The sequence below is a fragment of the Echinops telfairi genome, unplaced genomic scaffold, assembly GCF_000313985.2.
Source record: "Echinops telfairi isolate 266 unplaced genomic scaffold, ASM31398v2 ScPeMD7_7469;HRSCAF=8507_1, whole genome shotgun sequence".
Classification (NCBI taxonomy): Eukaryota; Metazoa; Chordata; class Mammalia; order Afrosoricida; family Tenrecidae; genus Echinops; species Echinops telfairi.
The window spans coordinates 137902752-137911974 of NW_022111373.1; the positions used below are offsets into that span (position 1 = coordinate 137902752).

Here is a 9223-nt window from a genome sequence, read left to right on the forward strand (position 1 = left end):
AGAAAATGTTTTGAGAATGATGTACAAATGCACTTTACACAATTGATGTGTGTATGGATTGCGATAACAGTTGTATGAGCTTCTAATAAAATGTTTTTTAAAAAAGAAAAGCAAATAGTGGACTTTAATTACGGCATATCAATAATTACATTATATATACTGGCTTGCATACACGAGTCAAAAGTCAGAGATTAGCAGAGTGAGTGAACTTGAGAAAATGAAAAAGAAAGACCCAGCTCTGTGTCCATGTAATAACATGCAAAATAGAGTTATGCTGAGGAAGCTCTCAACATCACATCATGTACAATTCATGTACAAGGGTGAACAGGCATTTGTGCCAACAGAAGAAGGGTTTAATATCAAGAAGCATGTGTATCAGGACTGTATCCTCTCACCACATTTATTCAATCTGTGTGCTGATCTAATGGGATTATGTGAAGAAGAATGTGCTATCAGAATTGGAGGAAGGCTTATTAACAACTTGAGATATGTCGATGACACAACCTTGCTTGCTCAAAATGAGGGAGACTTGAGGCACTTGCTGATAAACATCAAGGGTTACAATCAGGATGGATTACAACTCAATGTAAAGAAAACAAAAATCCTCACAACAGGACCAATAGGTAACATCATGACAGAGAAAAGATTGAATTCGTGAAGGCTTTCATCTTGCTTGGATGCACAATCAATGCTCATGGAAGCAGCAGTCAAGAGATCAAATTGTGTATTGCACTAGGTATCTGCCACACAAGACCTCTTTAAAGTGTTGAAAAGTAGGGATGTTACTTTGAGAACTAAGGTGGACCTGACTCAAGGTGTGATATTTTCAATCACCTCCTATACAAATGAAAGTTGGATAAGGAAAACCAAAGGGGGGGAAATGATGCATTGGAACTATGGTGCTGGTGCAGAATATTGAAAGTACCATGGACTGCCAAAAGAACGAGGACACCTGTCTTGGAGGAAGCACAGTCATAATGCTATCTTAGAGGCAAGGATGGCGAGGCATCACCTTACATACTTTGGACATGTTGTCAGGAGGGACCAGTCCCTGGAGAAGGACATCATGTTTGGTAAAGTAGAAGGACAGCAAAGGAGGAAGGCCCTCGACATCGTGGATGGACACAGAGCTGCAACAGTGGGCTCACACATGACAATTGTGAGCGAAGCACCGGGCCAGGAGGTACTTTGGTTTTTGTGCATAGTTTCAAAACTACGTGCATTTCATGAGATTATATGAAGAAGAATGTGCTATCAGAAATGGAGGAAGGCTTATTAACAACCTGAGATATGTAGATGATACAACCTGGCTTGCTCAAAATGAAGAAGAATTGAGGCACTTGCTGATAAACATCAAGGATTACCACCTGCAGGAAGGATTACACCTCAATTAGTCCAATGGCCTCTGAGACCAGAAGAACTAGATAGTGCCCAGCTACCACTAGCAACTGCTCTGAAAAGGATCACATTAGATGGTCCTGGAGAGAGTGGGGGGAAAGATGGAGCAAAACTCAAAGTCATAAAAATGACTAGGTTTGCTGGTTGGACAAAGACTGGAGGAACCCCTGAGACTGTGACCCACAGTCACTTTTCAGGTCTGGAAATGAATTCGCTACCATGGCTCAATTTTCAGCCAAACAATAGGAGAATAGTAACACCAGTGAGGTATGCCCCCCATTTTAAATCAAGGGGGAAGCATTTTCCCAAGGATAAAATATGAGAGGTGGTTAGAAGAGGAGAAATGGAGGTGGTAAACACAGGGAGGAGGTAGGAAGGGCAGGGATTCCAGTAAATGAGATGAAGCCAAATATGTATGAATGGTTGGACGTAAATGCATTGAGTAAGAGAGAAATCACAGCTTTGCCACAAATGAGCAAAAGTGCTATGTGTACTCCAGACATGTGAGAATGATAAGGGAAAATATTAGTAAAACTGTCCTTATGGTCCAGCACAATATCACAAGCTTTGAGGGGCCCATATATTATTCCCAGTCTCTGCTTCATTGTCTCTATATTCCATATTCTCCAAGCCAGGAAATGGAGTGAACAAGGAGGTATAACAGTAATATAGGCAAACAGCTGTGAACTCAAACTTTGACCCTAGAAAATGAAATAGAGATCAAGATTAAGGACGGGACCTCAGGGAAAAATGAATCTCTTGCGTGGGGAGGAGAAAAAGCCTACCAGGGAAGCCTGGAGTACGTTTGAGACGCGTGTCTGACGTTGGGTGGGGGGGTTTCCCGGTGCTGTTATTGTTGGTGCCATTGGTTGTGCGTACGGTTTTCAGCAGCTATTTCCTCCGAAGTGGCAGCCAGGTCTTCTCCGTCGTCTGTGCTTAGTCTGGAAGCTCCGCTGAAACCTGCTCCCTTTGGGCGACCCTGCTGGCATTGAAATTGCAGTGACAGAGCTTCCAGCATCACAGCACCACGGTTGACAAGCTGACAGGCAGTTGCCTCATAAGCATGTGAAAGTTGGACACTGAATAAAGAAGACTCAAGGAGAATCGGTGCATTGGAATTTTGGGTGCTGGGGAGGAATACTGAAAGTACCAGGGGTGCCAAAAGGACCAACAACTCTGTCTTTGAAGTATGGCATGGCCGGAATGCTCCTTAGAAGCAAGGGCTTCTTTGGACAGTCAGCCCCTAGAGAACAGTGAGTCCCTAGAGAAGGGCACCATGTTCCCATGTTGGGTAAAGTAGAGGGGCAGCGAAAAGAGGAAGGCCCTCAAGGAGATGCATTGACACAGTGACTACAACAGTGGGCTCAAACATCACAATGGTGAGGATAGGGCAGGAGCACAGGGCTTAGTTCTGCTGTGCATAAGCGCAATGGCGCCTAACAACAACACCGAGTTGCAGGATGGTAGTGAACAGAAAAGGAACAAGTGAAGCCAATGAGTGTGGTGTTCTTGAGGCTAGTGGTTCTTAAAGTAGGTTCCCAACCATCAACCCCACCTGGGAATTGTTAGAGGTGCTGGATGTTGAGGCCCGGGAATCTCTGCTCCCCTATGCCCTCTCGGTGCTTCTGCTGCACACCGAAGACCTACAGACATTTATACCTGGAACGAAAGAGAAGAAAATGTTGGTACAAGGGAGAAGATAGGGGTCAAGGGAGGGGTTGTCTTCCACAATAGCAGAGATATTTAGTACCTTGTTTCCCCGAAAGTAAGACCCACGTACAGTTTTACCTCTTGCTGAAATATAAGGCACCCCTGAAAATAAGACCTCCCCGAAAATAAGGCCCCCCAAAGCTACCATAACTCTGGACTCTGGACTCTGGACCGTAGCGGCGGGTGCTGCTGTGCAGCTCACTGTTGGCCGCAGCACAGTCGGAGAAGACAGGAAGTGCGAGGTCTCTTTTAATTAAACAATAAATGTGTACTGCATTCTTCTTCATGGAAAAATAAGACATCGCTGAAAATAAAACCTAGCGCATCTTTGGGAGCAAAACTTAATATAAGACACTGTCTTATTTTCGGGGAAATAGGGTATTTGCAGGGCTCTCCGGTAGCAAAACGGTTACGCATTGGGCTTCGATCCAAAAGGTCAGCAGTTCGAATCCCCCAACTACTCCTCAGAAGAAAGGCGGGGCTTTCGATTCCCATGAACAGTTAGAATCTCAGAAACCCAGGGTGCCAGTTCTACCCTGTCCTATAGCATTGCCATGATTCGGCATTGACTCTATGGCAGTGAGTTTTTATGTGAGTGGGAAATAGAGCCAGTATTTACAAAGACACTGGAGGTAAGCAAAGTGAGGAGATCAATGATGGAGCGGCTGTTTTCAGAAGGTTATGGGGGACAGTGGAAGTGACAGTGGGTGACAGTGGAAGCCCAAAATCCATTGGCAGAGTCCCTACATGGATTAAGCCCCTGGAGAATTTCCTCTGACCATTGGCCAGGAATGAGAACAGCCTTGCTATCAGACCAAGTGCCCTGGAAAGTGGATTAACGCTGAAGCAATTCAGTTAAAATTTAACAGCTTATCATTTGTTCTTCCTTTTGACCCATTTTCAGTTTGTTCTAGTTTTTTTTTTTAATTATTCTTATTCTCAGCTTTCTTTGTGATTGAGATTTGTCTCTGTTCAATTTTGTGATTGTCGATTGGATTTTTTGTTTTTGTATGTTTTTCCTTATGTGAAGCCCAGGATCGGTAAACTTATAGACTGAATGAATAGCTTCTTAGGATTGTGACGCGGAGCTTGGTGGAAAATGGGGAGGTAACAATAATGGAGCCAAGAATGAAGACAATGTTTGACAATAGGTTTGGGTGGTGGCTGCACAACTCCCTTTAATATGTTTAAACCATTGAGTTGTCTGATCTGTGAATCCGATCAATCAAACTTAAAATGTACTTGGTGAAAAGGAAGAAAAGAAAAAGTGCAGACGCAGTTAGGTTAACAGTTAACCTAATGGGACCAACTCCTCAGGGCAACAGAAAGTGGGTGGTGTGTGTTCTAAGATGTGAAGAGACAGAAGCTGCCCATGAGTGCTGTGGCAAGTCGGCTGTGGCCACTCAGCCCCTATCCACTGCCTGCTCCGTGCCTGTGTCCTTGTATTTGAACTGACTCTGTGAAGACTGTCCTCAGGGTTTTGGGGACATCTCATTTCATCTTCTCCTTAAAGTCCTAACAGCCTCCTGGCAGCTTAGCAGTTTTCCTAGGCCCGGTCTTGAGGCTGTTGGAAGCAACTACTCCACCGGCCCAGTGGATCTTCCCCAGGCTTAAGGCCACCACGCTGCGGTGTCATGACCCAGAGAGGCCAAGAGGAGCAGTATTTTCCTAGTCCAGGGGTTAATAAGAAGCAAATGTCTGGAGCTTTTTCCAGACAAAGCAGGAGCCTTCACCAGAAACATTATTCCACCTTCTAGGATGATTCAAAATGTCAAGTACAGACAAAATTTTAAAGGTGGGGTGGGGGAAGAGAGGTTTGTCTGGTCGGGGTAGGGGTGGTGGTGGAAGGAGACTGCTGGTTATGACAGCTACTGTGGGTAACATGAATTTTATTTTCCCTCTGGTTGAGCTTGTTGGCAAGACCTGGCTCACCCATGCGAGAGACAGTTGCAAAACAAGTGACGGTACAGAAAACCAACTGAGAGATTCAAAGACTTTTCACTTTCATGATTCCACCACCACCTCCATCACCAGCCCATCTGGACTTTCTTTTTCTTCAAAACATGGAGCCAAATCCTTGTGGTCCCAGCCCCAGGTGGGTAGCCTTTAATAAAGAAATCCAGACACTGGGGAGAAAAATAAAATAAACACAACGACAGACCAAATCCTACTCTCCTTTCAAAGTTGCTTCTGAAAATCCAAGGGAGCGTCATCCACATCACAGAACATGTAGGCAGTTCCTTTCCTTTCAGGAAACGTGGACCCAAACTAACCACGGAGAGCAAATGAATCCCACATGCAGGCACGGCGCCAGTCAACTGATGAAGTCTACTCAAAGTCCTCTTTGACACGACTGATAGTTGCCAGCTTGGATGACGTGTGAGAGACTGAAAAGATGAGGCCTGATTCCCAGCACCAAGCCCTGCGCTGTCCAGTTTAAAAGACGCTGATGTTTCTCCTTTTTCAGCCCCCTTCAGGAAAAAGAGAGCCAGGGTGGAGATGGTGAATGGTGAAGGAAAGAAAAAACCCTCCATGTTGTTGAAGCAGACTGAATGAGAACACCCGTTCTTGTCTCCTTTCTGTCCCTCTCACCTTGGGAGGAGAAGCAGAGGGCACGCTGCCGGAAATCATTGTACCTGCGAGCAGCAGATTGTTCAGGACGGAAGGGCTCCTTCCACTGACAATGTTTGCAAAGCTGCCCTGCCCCCGTTCTATTTTCTACGGGTAGATGGCTCAGCCGCTCAGCTCTCAGTTTGTCAGCTGTGGTGGCTTTCGAGTTGCTCCTGGTGCTGGAAGCTATGCCATCAATATTCTGAATCTCAGCAGGATCACCCATGATAGCAGCAGATTTCGGCAGAGCTTCCAGTCTAAAACAGACTAGGAGGGAGAACCTGACAATCCAATTCTGAAGAAACTGGCCCAAGACGGCCTTATGAAGAACAACAGAACATTTTTCTAGGGCCAGAAGATGAGCCCCTCAAATTGGAAGGTGCGCAAACAAGGCTGGAGTAGGAGCTGCAGCCTCACAATAGAGTCGATCTTCATGATGTGGTTGGAGGAAAGCTTTGGGGACTTTAATTTGCTGATGGGTCATGACTCAAAATGAGGAGACACAATTGCAAACATCCATTAACAATCAGAGCAGAAGATATCTAGAAACACGAATCTAGAAAAATTGGGAGGTTGATACCCCACTTTGAGAGCTGAATGGACTGACACTGGCCAGTTTGACTGGACAATCGCACAATCAGGGAATGACAATGTGAAGAAGAATATCATCAAAAACACAACATTGCACAACCTATCCTGAACTCAATGCTGTCCGCGGTAGCGTATTATCTACATGCCTACAAGGAATGTAGCTAATACAGCTAACATGAGGATTCTTCAGCTTTAGTCTCTTGCCAAAGATGAGGACATTGAATCTGAAATTGATCAAACATGTGATCAAGAGTCATTGATAATCCTTGGTGATTGCAGTGCAAAAGTTGGGAACAAAGATGGAGGAAAACATGGCCTTGGTGTTAGAAGCAACTCAGGTAGACTTTTGCAAAACCAACAACCTATTCATTGTAAATACCTTCTGCAAGTTTGTGCACATGCACAAATGTTATGCTCACCACATATGAGGGGATATTTTATGGGCAAAAAATTTGAAAACTACTGTAATAGAAATGCTTTAGAGTACAAAAGCGAGCCCAAATAGCAAATATATTTGAAAGAGAACCTTTATTCAGTCTGGTCTGTCAGTTCGTCGTGCTGGGGTGGCTTGTGTGCTGCTGTGATTCTGAAAGCTAGTATTTCAAATACCAGTAGATTCGAGACTCAGAACTGACTACAGAGTAGGAATAGTCTCCACATCAGAGGAATTAGTCACTGAGCGCCACAACAACAAACAGAACAAGGACAAGACAAAGATAAATCATCCAGATGAGAGAGACCAGGGGCCTGAGGTCATCATTGCATCCAAACATTTGCTGAAATCATGGACTTCAAGAGGATATGAGAGGGCGGAGCATGGTGGTGGCATGAATGCATCACATGGTGATGAAGGCATCACAGTGACGGGCAACTGGGAACAGGACCATGATGGGGACATGCACATTGTTAAACCGAAGGAAGAGCTTACAAGATCTGTGCAGGGCCCGGCAACCAATTGGTTCAGGGCATGACTCCCAACTGTGCAAACCCAATATGGTAATCTCCATCAAGGACACCCCCAAGAAGGACCTTAAGAAAAACTGCCTCCCCCGCCCCTTCCCCAATACTAGAAAATTGGAGGTAACCTACTTTGCAATGCTCTCTGCCTCATGGCGAGACAGTTCCCATCCTTGGTTAAGGATCAGTAGGAATTCAAGGGAGGCTTAATTGACGTAGGACTCATGAATGGATTTCAGGCCCTAATTGTTATCCATTGTTGTTACTGCCGAGTCATTCTGGCTGTCCCTTTTCCAAGACAGATTTGTCTCTTCTTTCGGCAGTCCTACTACGTTCAAGATTCTTCGCCGGCACTGTTGTTCTGAAGATGGGATGCTTGGAATTTAAGTTCTAATACAGAAATAAGACTCTTGCACCCAAATAAACACCATTGTTTTCTTGTGCTGCCTTAGCAAGTCAGGAAATATTGGATAAGGCACGTTTGCTACTCTGGAACGTTTGCTTTTTGATTTGCTTTCGAGATCCGTTTCTTATGGAAATTAAAATATTCAAATGTTTCTTTCCCTTTCCTTCTGTGTACAGCAGTAGACTTCAGAAGCAGCGTTCTGAACCCGTGGACTGTTCCCTGGCTCTTCTATGCAGAACACACGTTCTATGCCTGAAAGGGTGGAAGGTAGAGACCCTGCTGGGTTCACTTTCAGGGTTTCCCAGAAATAAAGTACCCAGGCCTACCCACACACCACTCATCCCAGTCACAACTTCCTAAACAGCCAGCCTTTGTCCCAAAGAACACCCAAGGACAAGCTAAGGTGCCCCAAGGCTGGCATCTCACATTTCATGTGATACTTTCAGAAAAGATGCTTGACAACAATATGGCTGCTCCAACACAAAGATTCCCACTGACGGTTCATCCTCCAGCAAGACAAGAAGAGCTGGTGAACTAGTGTTCCTTTCCACACAGGAAGTTCTATCTGCAGCGTTTGACCTCGGCAAGGTGAGAAGATGCCCTTGTCCTCTAGAAGGAGTGCCCAGCCCCCAACTGCATCCTCCGTATGGCTCTTGCCCTCTGTCAGTTCATCAGAAATGCACCCGGACCACCAGTCACACTCCCTTCCCTTGTGCACAGATGTGGTCCCTGCTGCGTTCTCCTCAGGCACATTTGCTTTATGATTTGCTTGGTGTTGCTTTTTCTTAGGACTTTTTCCAGGGCAGTTTCTTGTGGTAATTAAAACATGCAAATGTTTCTTTCCCTTTCCTTCTATGTACAGTAGTAGAGTTCAGACGCCTTTTAAAACATAGAATGTTTTACAAGGAATATCTATAATGCCCAAAGAACCACAGGGCATTTCAGCATATATGCAAAATATTCTTATTAGTGGAACTTGCATGTCAAAGCTACATTTTCTAAGTCACAGGCTGTGCAAGAGGGGCGAGAGAGAAGTTCGTGAGTTGATTCGGAAACCTGCAGCCCATTATGCGTCAGAGCAGAACTGAGCTCCATGTACGTGTTCAGAGGCCATTTTTCTGGAAGCAGATCACAGATCTTTAGGGGAGGTGCCTCTGGGTGGACAGGAGGACACAACCCTGAAACCCCTTATAGAGTCCCATTCTTCCCTGCAACACATGACAGCGCCAGGAAGCAAAGTAGACTTGGTGGTAACTGATTTGGAGGGGAGGGTTGGGGTTCTTGCCTTAGAAGACAGCGTTCTGGAGGCATGGCCCCTCTCACAGTATTAGGAAGCATGAGAACAAGGCCCGCAGAATCTGGGCTTTCTCACGCACCTCCTGAGGTAGGGGTTGTCCATGGGTAGGGGTTGCCCATGGGGTAGGGGTTGTCCATGGGGTAGGGTTTGTCCATGGGTAGGGGTTGTCCATGGGGTAGGGGTTGTCCATGGGTAGGGGTTGCCCATGGGGTAGGGGTTGTCCATGGGTAGGGTTTGCCCATGGGGTAGGGGGT

General features: G+C 45.6%; 1 pseudogene; it reads left to right on the top strand.

The window, feature by feature from the left end:
• The first annotated feature begins 2827 nt into the window (after nt 1-2827).
• LOC101656119 overlaps nt 2828-9223 on the top strand; it is a 77883-nt pseudogene continuing 71487 nt past the window's right edge.